Source organism: Mytilus edulis, chromosome 2, assembly GCF_963676685.1.
Source record: "Mytilus edulis chromosome 2, xbMytEdul2.2, whole genome shotgun sequence".
Taxonomy (NCBI): Eukaryota; Metazoa; Mollusca; class Bivalvia; order Mytilida; family Mytilidae; genus Mytilus; species Mytilus edulis.
The window spans coordinates 32,341,813-32,353,887 of NC_092345.1; the positions used below are offsets into that span (position 1 = coordinate 32,341,813).

The following is a 12,075-nucleotide window of genomic DNA, read 5'->3' on the forward strand; positions in this document are numbered from 1 at the left end:
AATAATACACTATAGCAAAGCCCAATCATTTTACATGCTTTTTTGTTTCTTCTTGATACATTTTTAGTATATTTATTTGGCACCTAACACAATCTTATTCACAGTGTTAATCATGTTTAATAATAACCATCTTGCAACAGAACTGTGAATTTAGTTAGAATAGCTAGATTGATTAAAAAAGCGGTTTGTTTTCGGCCCAAAACAAGAATTTTGGGTAAGAAGTCTGCTCTCAGATGGAAAATAAAAGAACATTCATTTAACAAGAGTTTTTTTCAATTAAACTAATTTATACATTAAAATTAAAGTGAATCTTAAGCTTGACGCTCGAAGGATTGGGTCACAAACAGAATTCAAACACTGTAGAAACCTTGATGACAGCCATGCGAAAAGCTTTGAAAAGTGTTCAGACATCATTCATCGCATTATAAATGCATTTTGATACTACTTTGCTCTGTGTTAGAATTGGCAAATTTTGTTTTTACTTTTATGATTACAACATGAAATTTTACGAATTAAATAACTATCAAGTAACCTCCAACTTCCGGGGTCCCTTCAGACACTTTTCAAAAACAAGAAGATAAAAAAAAAAAAGCCAGATAATTTAATTTCACATTTAAAAATATTTGATGATCTTCTTTCCAATAACAATCCAACTTTTCTAATTGGGTTTCATAAATATATCCTTCAACTAGACATTTTTAAAGAAACGACAGATAAAAATTATGGTTTCATATACCTATTTTAGACTTATACCTCGAATTTGACATAAACAGTTATCTCAGTACCAGAATCGAGACGATTTTAATTTTGAAATAATCTATTCCTTAACCTTAGTAGCAATATACCAACCTAACCTGAATATCGAATACACATTTCCCAACTCATTCGGTATTCAAGAGCTTGCAGATGCTACTCAGACTTTGCAAACGTCATCAGTGTTCGGTTGGGGGGGGGGGGGGGGGTGATAAACCAGGGTAATGTCAAAGAGCGCCTCGTACTTTTTCTCAAAAAGTACATCGGAAGATAACAAGACCTGACCTTGTTGATAAAAATTCCGTATCTACTCACAAATGATACACGAATGTCTGGAAGTATAGATGATAGGAACTGACGTTGTTTATCGTCTTAATTACGCGTTAAAGTAGTTGTGTCGTTTTACTTTGCTGAATTTTTATATTCTTGTCTTTCGTTTTGCTTATGTGCTTTGTCTGTATGCCTTTTTGCTTTTCTTTCTTGACATACTTTGATGACCACCATGTTCACACATTGTTGTCAATGTAATTGACCTTTATGCGACTGTCATACATGTTAGAGGTTAAGCTAGCTATAAAACCAGGGTTAATCCAGCATTTTTTACATTTAAGAAAATGCCTGAACCAAGTCAGTAATATGTCAGTTATTAACTTATTATCCATTCGTTTGATGTGTTTGACATGTTTGAGCATTTGATTTTGCCATTTGATCATTGGGATCGATTTTCGGTTTTGAATTAATCCACAGAGTTCGGTATTTTTTTTACTTTACTTTTTAAATTTATTAAATATCCTTGTGCAAGAATTTTTTCAGTGTTATAGTTTTTCAAGATGCAAAGCTGAAGGCAAACCGGAAGTAAAAAGTTGCATAAAATTTTCTGTTTTAATAATCAAATATTTAATTCATAAATTGCAACGGACTGAAATCTATGCAAGCTCAATTTACGCTTTCATTGTCTGTATTGTTCCTGGTGTGCTTATGAAGTATGTCAACTGTTTGTCCCTTTAAATAGATCTGAAAACGAAAGTTCTCGAAAATGGACTATGATATTTTGTCAGATACATGTTTTATGAGCTTTCTTCAAGTGTAAAATAGTATACCATGTCCATAAAGTACGATAATCATGATAATACTGATAAAAGATGGATAATAAAATTTCAATGAAAAGATCTACAGTTGATTGAAATTTAAAGTAGTTTAATCTTAACAAACGTATTTACAACTTAGTGCATGGTCAGGGGAGATAATGAATTTATACAATTTTCCGCCATTTTGTTGTTTCCTTCCTTTGCTGCGCATTGTACCTGAAGTTGTAAAAAGATTCTGCAATAACTTCGGTTTAAACTTCGAACAAATTTGGTAAATATTGTTTAAAAGGGGTGATGTAATCTTCAGGATATATTTGAAATACAGGTTACGCATGTGCAAGTGTGAAGACTACAGTAATTTTTACTTTTTGGCTGAGCATATTATTATGTATTTAAAGCAAAACCTTCTTATCTCGAATACTATGATAATTTAAGTGTTGTCACGGGTGTTATTAAATTGGGATGTCATGTAAAGATTTCGCTTTATATATTTATATAGGTATACTATTTTTACAGTGAAGGATTGGTTCAATATTTTTTGTGTGTGCATGAATTTACAGTATTTTAAAGGCCAGGTGAGCTGAGGCCATCGCTAAGCTGTTGTTTTTTTTTTATAGCTCTGGTTGACTACTAGTATGTGTCTATATAAAACAAAATGATGACAATATATGTAATCATATTAACTGGATATATGAAAGTATAGGGCAATAACACGGAGACATCACAATTCAAGCAAATTCAATGCACGAAAAGACATATAGAGCTTACCACATGGTCTTCAACGGAACACGAACTACCACACACAGGCAGTCACCGCTAGATAGCCACAAACACAATTAAAGCAATAAAATGATACAACTATATAAAACAAATAATGTTGCACTGATATCAATAAAATTGAGAATGGAAATGGGGAATGTGTCAAAGATACAATAACCCGACCAAAGAGCAGAAAACAGGCAAAGGCCATCGATGGGTCTTCAGCACAGCGAATAAGTATAGGGCAATAACACGGAGACATCACAATTCAAGCAATTTAATGCACGAAAAGACATACAGAGCTTACCACATGGTCTTCAACGGAACACGAACTACCACACACAGGCAGTCACCGCTAGATAGCCACAAACACAATTAAAGCAACAAAAAGATACAACTAGACACATCAATATAAAATAAATAATATTGCACTGATATCAATAAAATTGAGAATGGAAATGGGGAATGTGTCAAAGATACAATAACCCGACCAAAGAGCAGAAAACGGGCAAAGGCCATCAATGGGTCTTCAGCACAGTGAATAAGTGTAGGGCAATAACACGGAGACATCACAATTCAAGGAAATTCAATGCACGAAAAGACATATAGAGCTTACCACATGGTCTTCAACGGAACACGAACTACCACACACAGGCAGTCAACGCTAGATAGCCACAAACACAATTAAAGCAATAAAATGATACAACTAGACACATCAATATAAAACAAATAATGTTGCACTGATATCAATAAAATTGAGAATGGAAATGGGGAATGTGTCAAAGATACAATAACCCGACCAAAGAGCAGAAAACAGGCAAAGGCCATCGATGGGTCTTCAGCACAGTGAGAAAACCCCGAACCTTCATGTTTTGTTTTGGTGCATCACACCTATCTTTTGAGTTGGGCCAAGTGCTAAGTACTATTTTTTTTGTTCTTATTTTGTGCTGTTACACTGCTATCCCAGGTTAGAGGGAGCGTTGATTGCTCACAAATATGTTTAACGCCCCACATTCTCTATGTACATGTTCCACGTCAGGACTCCGAGCCTGTAGTTCTTCAGTGATTGTTATTGGTTCGTGTCTGTCGACTGATATTTGTGTTAGTAAATTGTCCTGTTTGAATTATGCCGTTGATTTTCTCGTTTGAATAGTTTTACATTTTTCATGTCGAGTACTTTTATAGCCAACTATATGATATGAGTTTTTTCATTGTTGAAGGTTTTATGGTGAGCAGGTTGCCTATAATTGCTTACTTTATTTTAACTTTTGTTGATAGTTGTCTCATTGGAAATCATACCACATCTCCTGATCTTTATATTAATATTGCCTCCATTTAGACTGTCTTTACTGTTTTCTTTTCTGACATTTGGATTGTTATCTGCTCTAAAAACTTTTGACTTTTTTTTTTAGTTTAACAACCATTTGGTTTCAAGCATTATAATACTAATTTAAAAACATGAATCGTCGAAATGTACATATGTGATAAATGGTATCGTTCGTTATCACTTATTTCTTTAGCACAGTACTGGAACAAATTATTTACACCTTTTTCTAATAACATTGATTTAGTTTTTCGTCGTTTTGTTTGAATTCTAAGTGCAAACACTTTATTCTATCTTACAAATGCAAACCTTTTTTAAAAATTCGTCTCTATAAATTTATCATTTTTGTGTTCTAGATATAAAAAACTTATGTGTTTTCGCTTTGTATTTTTTCCGCTCTGTTTCTGATGAACTATTTTTCTGAAAATTAAATTTTAAAACCTTTTCCCTGTCATTAGTACTGAAAAGGAGAATTTTTCTATATTTAAAAATGCGTTGATACATCATGTACATGTTGTGAAGTATATAGATACAAACTCAAGCCTGCAGTTGGAAGTTATTTCTTCAAATGTTGTTACTCAGACGTAAACCTCTTATACTATTTTAAAAAGTTCGGGTGTTGTGTATAAAATTTACATGAGCAACACGACGAATGTCACATGTAGAGCAGCGAGAGCTGCTTACCTTTCCCATGAATTAATGGTATATATTTAAATTTGTAACAAACAAGATATTTTCAATGTTGAATATCCAAGATTACTAAGAAGACAATCATTTAATATTCTGAGGGAGGGGAAGGGGGCGGAAGCAGGATTTTTTTTCAGTCGATATATGTAATTCATTTTCGTCTTTACGAGCATCGCTTATCACTTTTGAACACATTTATGTCATGCATTTTTTAGGGGTACAACGTTAATTTTCATTTCTTGATATTCACTATCAAATAATCGTCTAAAACAGCTACTGATTAAATATATGGAATATCTAATTTTGGGATAGATCAATGCATAAACAATAAATGATAATCTAAGATTCAGAATACCTCTTTGTCTGTTGAGTGTTCAATATATTAAAACAAAAGTAGAAAGGCAGACTGGATTAAAGATAAATAAAATAAAGTAGAAAGGCAGACTGGATTAAAGATAAATAAAATAAAGTAGAAAGGCAGACTGGATTAAAGATAAATAAAATAAAGTAGAAAGGCAGACTGGATTAAAGATAAATAAAATAAAGTAGAAAGGCAGACTGGATTAAAGATAAATAAAATAAAATATTATTTCAATCTTTACTGAGTTATGGATTATATTACTTTAAAAAAAAAATCCTACAAATTTACACCTCTTTCATGTCTAAATAAGCATGAATGACGGGAGTCACTCGTGGGGAGGGAGCTGGTAAAACTCCAAACACATAATTATGTTGTTGTTTTTTTTGTCATTTCTTTATTATGCAAGATGAGACCTGCGAAATAACATAATACAGTTTAATTCACACAATGTATAAAAATAACGAAACACTTGTAAAATTAATCCAGTCATAAGGATATAAGAAAAGATATCAAAGCTGATTTGGTTACTCATTGTTACTTAAATATTGCTTCAAACGATTGTCAGATCTGATTTATTTTAACTTATTGTGCAGGGGTTAAGAAAAAAAACGAGCATTTTTCTATACTAATTCAATAATTTATAATTTTAAATATTCTATCCCACCATATATATTTCATCATGGATAGCCAAAACATGTATACAAGTGTGATTTAATTGTTTTCTGATTTCTGAACAAAACTACACATTTAAATTGATTTCCTTTTTATTACGGAAGAAAAGGCCTATATTTTAACTCCCAAAAATATTTGAAATGCCGGTAACGCCAGTAAGAGCAATCAACTATCGATGTTCGCTAGAATTGCAATAATCTAAGAATAATTCCGGTTTTACAGTTTTAAACCAGTCGTAATTAATTGTTTACTGATGCTACACATTCCTCACTTTGAGGAGGTTTTTATTTAAATGGTTTCAAGTTCATTTTCAATAAGAAAACAAAGATTTTTTTTTAGAAAGCATTTAGCCTATGAGGTGACACATATAAGGAAATAATTGATTAAATAGCTGTTTTTAGTTGCAAATCGCGAGTTTCGGCTTTTGAATTTGTTTCATAAAGTTGTCATAACAAAATGTGGCGTATATATAATGTTGGTGTACACAAAAGAACACAAACGAAACTGATATTTAAGTTAAAAGTTCAAAAACTTCTTTTGTAAATGTCCATCGCGATGCTCGTGAAATAAATAAACGAATTTGATACTATTTCTACCTTTTCTTCAGTATTCTCGTTACTGCACAAAATCTTCAGATTTTACAATTTATATAATCTTTCTATAGTTATTTCAGCAAGTGTGCAGGTAAAAGTAATCGTTCAAGTGAAATGTAGCTAAACAAAACTTTGTGACGAGGACGGCAAGACTCTTCATTGTTTTTTTTCGATTGATTGCGTGTAATCAATTACATGCTGTTCGGTGTGAGCCAAGGCTCCGTGTTGAAGGCCGTACCTCGGCTTGACTTATAATGGTTTACTTTTATAAATTGTTACTTGGATGGAGAGTTGTCTGATTGGCACTCATACCACATCTTCCTATATCTATGTACAAAAGATCGGAAACTCAACAAAGTTTATGACGTTCATTAAACTTCATTTGTTTAAAATGTACTTCCTTGTTAACCATGTTCAAGTTCACTTGCTGATTTAGATTTAACGGGATAGTTATTATATATGCCGTTTATGCGTGCAAGTAAGTAAGGTCGTAAAGCTGAATAAATGTACCAAGCCATTTGATTGATGCGGCCACAGTCCTTTCCTCTAGCGAAATTACTATATGTATGTGACCTGTCACGGAACGTTTACTTGTAGAAGACAGGTGCGACACCAGGGTGCCATTTCCCAGAGTGGTGATCTTGGTGAGCCGGATTATTGTTACTTTGATTCTCTGTGAAATGTTTTGTAGACCATGTTATTGTTCGTCCTTTGTCTTTTTCTCATAGCATCTTATTTAAAAGGTACATTTAGTAGCAGGATCAATTTGTAGAATGCTATTAATATAAGTATAACATAAGTATAGATAAATATTATTACATTCAAATTTACGAATAACGAAGGTACCGTGTTTATTCCAACCTAATTGTGTATGCTGCAAACAAACAGGAGAACATACCACGACAATATTTCTTTGTATTAAAACTTTATCTAGAGGTCATTTGGATGATCTTGGATCATTTAAGACACACGACGCAGTAAAATACAGAATCTTCGTGTTTCTTTTTATTTGCTTGGTTGTTTTATTTCTTTTCGTCAATTATTGGTATTCATTTCATGAATTAGTTTCCCTTAATATAAAATGATATACTTTAAATGTATGCATCATGAATTAATCCGTAACAAAATGATGATTAACTACCATAACATCCTTGTAATCATCCTAAAATTCAGATAATTATTTCATTATGTATAACTACTGAAAAAACAACATTCATTTTTAATTTATATATATTAAACACTGCGTAAGTAAAATTATTTATGCAAAAAATACCGTGAAAAACTGGCAATGCGGCACTTCCTGAGATTATACCGGAAACTACAAATCCGCCATTTTGAAAAATTTACATTGTTAAAAAAATACTGAAAAAGTACGAATCTAATGGAACAGCAGATCTTATCGTCTATTGCGGTGGACGAACACAATATACAAGGAGACTTTCAACACAACGTAAAGTATTTGCATTTTATAAATGACAGTGTGATATAATAATCAAGTCGTATGCTAAAAATCAACAGAGAATATTAGTCTTTTTATTTTACATTTCCTTCAAAATTATGTCTTACCGAATTTATTTTCATCATATCGGTTTCATATATATATATTTTATTTTAATTTTAATTTTAATAAACTTATATTGCCTTGCTTAAATTTTGTGTCCTAGTATTAAATATGTGAACTTGTACAGTTAAGTAATGCTCTCAACGTGTTCAGGTAATATTGTAAACAAAAGTCCGCCATTTTGAACTCGTGAATAAGGTCAACAAACTTCTGACGATCATGTCGATTAGCAATATTATGGCTTGTTCGTAATAACTTAATGCTAAATATGATTTATTATTTGAAAAAACCCATTGTTTAAACAAATTTAAAACAGATATTAGTCAAACAGCTACTGGCAGGATTGTATTTGTTTATAGTTATAAACTGGTATTTTTAGTAGTAGCTATATAGCAACTATTTATAGAATTTTTATGAATATAAAAGGAAACAACACGGTGTACAATAGTAAATCTTTCCGGATCGATGTCCAAGTTATTATTGAAAGTGATTTCCCTCATTTACACGATATTTGGAGGTTACGAGTATATCTCTGTTGAAATATGTTTATCATTGCATACAGATCGATATATGGAGATCAAATGTTCTTTTTATGAAAACGTAAACAAGCTAAAATAGTAATATAAATAATGAATTATGTATTGAATATGTATATGATAACGGTTTCATAACATTTATTCTATGCCCGTCTAAAGAAATAAATTAATTTTTATAATTAAACACTTTAATGTTTATGTTTGTTGTTGGAAATTATTATTGTAAAGTATATTGTTTAAGATGAAACAAAAACAATATAACAAGACACAATAGAAAAAATATCACATATCATCTTCTATAAAACAATTAACAAAAAATCTGCAGGTGAAAAACGTTATTGTTTTTTTTTCTTTTAGAGAAAAACGCATACTTTATTTGTCACTGAATAAATACAAATGAGAATTTAATAATGAATAGAAAAATAAAATTCATGATACTGTAAACTCTTAAAAACATTGTTTGAATAATTGAGGGATTTCATGTTTTGTAATCATCAGTAGATTTTTTTTATTGTTGTTTAAACAAACTTAACTAATAAACTAAATGACTAATTTCTACTAATTTTGACTTAATTCTTGTTGATTAAAAAATGGTAAAAATGAAATGTAAATAAAAGACGGTGTCGGGTAACATCATTGCATTTTCCTTCTTTTTTCATTATTTCACGTTTACATGAGATGTGAATTGAAACAAGTATAAATATCAAGTTTTTCTATCATTGAAAAATAATTGTCCAGAGTCCAGTCCGTACATTGTTTATTTAAAGTTACGCTGACTATTCCCTGTTATGTTTATCATATAAATTGTCACAAAATTGTCACTTTTATTAAAAATAATTATTAAAGAGAATATTCCCTAAATCAATGTTGTTCAATTGCTATAAAAACACAGAGGTTTAATTTGTTTATTTAATATTTTTTTATCTAAATTCACATTTCGCCTTAGTTTAATTCCCATCTGGCCTTAGTATATATCTTTTACCATTTTTACTTGGAATTCACAGCTAAGGCGAAATGAGAACACACCATTTATACTGTCCGCAATTATTGTTGTTATATAAACATGTACCAAAATGTTATTAATATGGATAACACTTCAGTCTATCCGCCTCGTAACAGGACCACACATCCAGGCTTGTTACTGTATCAACGAAATTTTACTTAAATGTAACAGACAAAAAGTATTGATATATTTCTTTTGTCAAGTTTGTATACGTTTTAATATTCGACAAAACGAGCACCATAGCTAAGAGAGCTTGTGTTTGTATGCTTTTTTTTTTTACTGTAGAATCAAAATAAATAATTCTATTCTAATCAATATAGAGAATTTTCCAAACATTGAGCGTTGGCTTTGTGTCTGTAAGTTTATTGTGAAGCAGGACTATCATGATATCTTAAACATGTACATTAATATAAGATACACGATCGTGCATGTAAGATACAATGTACCTGTGAGTTCGTTTTTTATAAATGCTTTTGTGGGGATATCTGTTATTAATTTTTTAAGCAAACTTGCCAGTCGAGTGTAGGAATTGTGAAAGTCTTAATTTTTTGAGTGATTGACACTTTTATGCGATGCATTTCGTCTCTAATGCCCATTAAAATCAGCTCATAAACAAGGAGTTAGGTCATTTGATGTTCTCATAAAGCTTTCGTGACAGTGATTTGTTTCGTGTTTACAGAATGTGATGAACAATATTTGAATGCTTAACGATGTAAGATGCTTTTCAATTTTGGAATAAAATCGTTGTTAATTCATTGAGTCATCTTACATATTTATATTATATAAAAAAAATTTGACAGGAACACATTGCTAAAAACTTATATACACTACACACATATACTTCCGTAAGTTCTACACAAACTTTGATTTTGCTTCATACAAATCATTATCTGTTTTTATATTTCGTACGCCAGGGTTGCTTGTCGTAACTTGCCTTACTATGTACTTATGCACAGCATTTTGTTTTTATCTTACAGGTTTGATCGAAACTGAGTACCAAGCATCCTCCAAGAATCAAAGACAAAGAGTAGTTTTTTGTTTGTTAAAAAACCCCAACACAGCTGAATATCACATTATATTTATAATTTAGTAAGAAAGGGTAAGAATCTACATAAAATTGAGAATGGAAATGGGGAATGTGTCAAAGAGACAACAACCCGACCAAATAAAAAACAACAGCAGAGGGTCACCAACAGGTCTGTATATTCAATATTTGGTTGAGGCTACGAAGAATTCCTTAAAATTAACAGGCAACACCATTGCCAAACAAAAACAAGTTATAAAAATAATAAATAAAAAAAACCAAAAAAAACCAACGTTGACAACCTTAAGCAATGACAACGACGGTTCACAAAAAGAGTTCAAGAGTTCCGTAACGAATTTGCCCAATAAAAAAATTTCGGCGAAGAAATGTGCTTATTTCAGAAAGGATAAGATACCAACAAAATATGCATTTATTTCCTGTCTGCTTTGTAAAGAAAAAAATACTGATAGTATTTCACTTGTAGAAATGGTTTGTTTATAATATAGGAACATGTTCAAGACTGAAAAGTGATGAATAAAAAATGTTCGGACGACTATAAACCCAAAATGTCTATAAATATGTTAGGGTACTAAGGGTAGATACGCTATAAATGGTTCTTGATTAATAAGTTCTTGTTCCACGTAAGTTATTAATTGCGGAGCTCGGCGTACAGTTACAAAAAGGGAAGTAAGGGCAGATCGCAAGTTAGTAAGATTTGGGGGAAAACACGCAGTATGTGATTGCTGACATATGATATTTCGACTTTGATAAAAGACTTTTCCTTAGTTGCAGAGCCTTACATCTATGAGGGAAATAATATAAAGTGTAGGAACTAGGGTTAATGTTTTTGCAAAAGATTAAAACACTTGCCATTGAGCCAAGGACTTCGGTGATAACCAAACGAAAAAAAAAAACAAACTCTTTGTTAATTTTAAAAATACGGGAATTGTAAAAGAAGAAAAAACATGCCCATATGACTATATATAGATATTCAAGCCAAAACATGATTATGTTCAGTTGAACCAATTTTAACCAATGATTTTAAGTTATCAAAATGATTTCATTACATGTATTTGAAACTCTGCGGGCTCAATGATTACACACTATCTGTGACATAGATGACCACGGGTATGATCAATTTTCTTTTATTTCGGTTATGTCGTCACATTATGCGATTAATTACCAAGTTTTTATTTTGCTTAAGCCACACGCCCGAGGCCGATAATTGAGCAAAACACCCGAGGCGGATATTTGAGCTGCACGTTCGAGGGCCGATAGTCAAGCTTCTGAGTTCCCATTATGATGTTTAGTTTAAGGGTTGGGGTTTATGTGTAATTGTTTTTAGAATTTAATGCTTATTTTTTCATAGCGGTGAAACGCGTCGACTGAAGAACATTTTCTTTCAAGCTGTTCTGCCACATACTAATAATTTGCACATGTTCTACGCTTTTTCACCACTCTAAATTTAAAAAAAGAGGCATTCGATTCTTAGAACCATGAACTCAATGGAACTAGCTTTATTGATTGTTTTGCTGTGTATTGTTTTAACGTTGTCCCGTACTAGCTTGCACGTGCAGTCATATGTAATGCATTTTATACGGAAATAAAAGCTATAATGCAAAAGTCAATAAAATTTACGGAATCGTATGAAACTTCTATGTCATATTATGTAGTTAAATGTATATATTTGGTGCATTTTAATTTCATCCATGCT

At 31.5% G+C, this 12,075-nt stretch overlaps 1 protein-coding gene across 3 annotated transcripts in view; it reads left to right on the forward strand.

Moving 5' to 3' along the window:
* The first annotated feature begins 2,001 nt into the window (after nucleotides 1-2,001).
* LOC139511982 (uncharacterized) overlaps nucleotides 2,002-12,075 on the forward strand; it is a 30,952-nt gene continuing 20,878 nt past the window's right edge. Inside the window, exons 1-2 of one of the 3 annotated variants that reach the window (XM_071299231.1) lie at nucleotides 2,002-2,112; nucleotides 10,315-10,436. The gene's annotated coding sequence lies outside the window, so the exon portion shown is untranslated. Of the gene's footprint in view, nucleotides 2,113-7,550; nucleotides 7,693-10,314; nucleotides 10,437-12,075 lie in introns of those variants that run through there. The other 2 variants (XM_071299228.1, XM_071299229.1) reach the window with 2 other exon arrangements.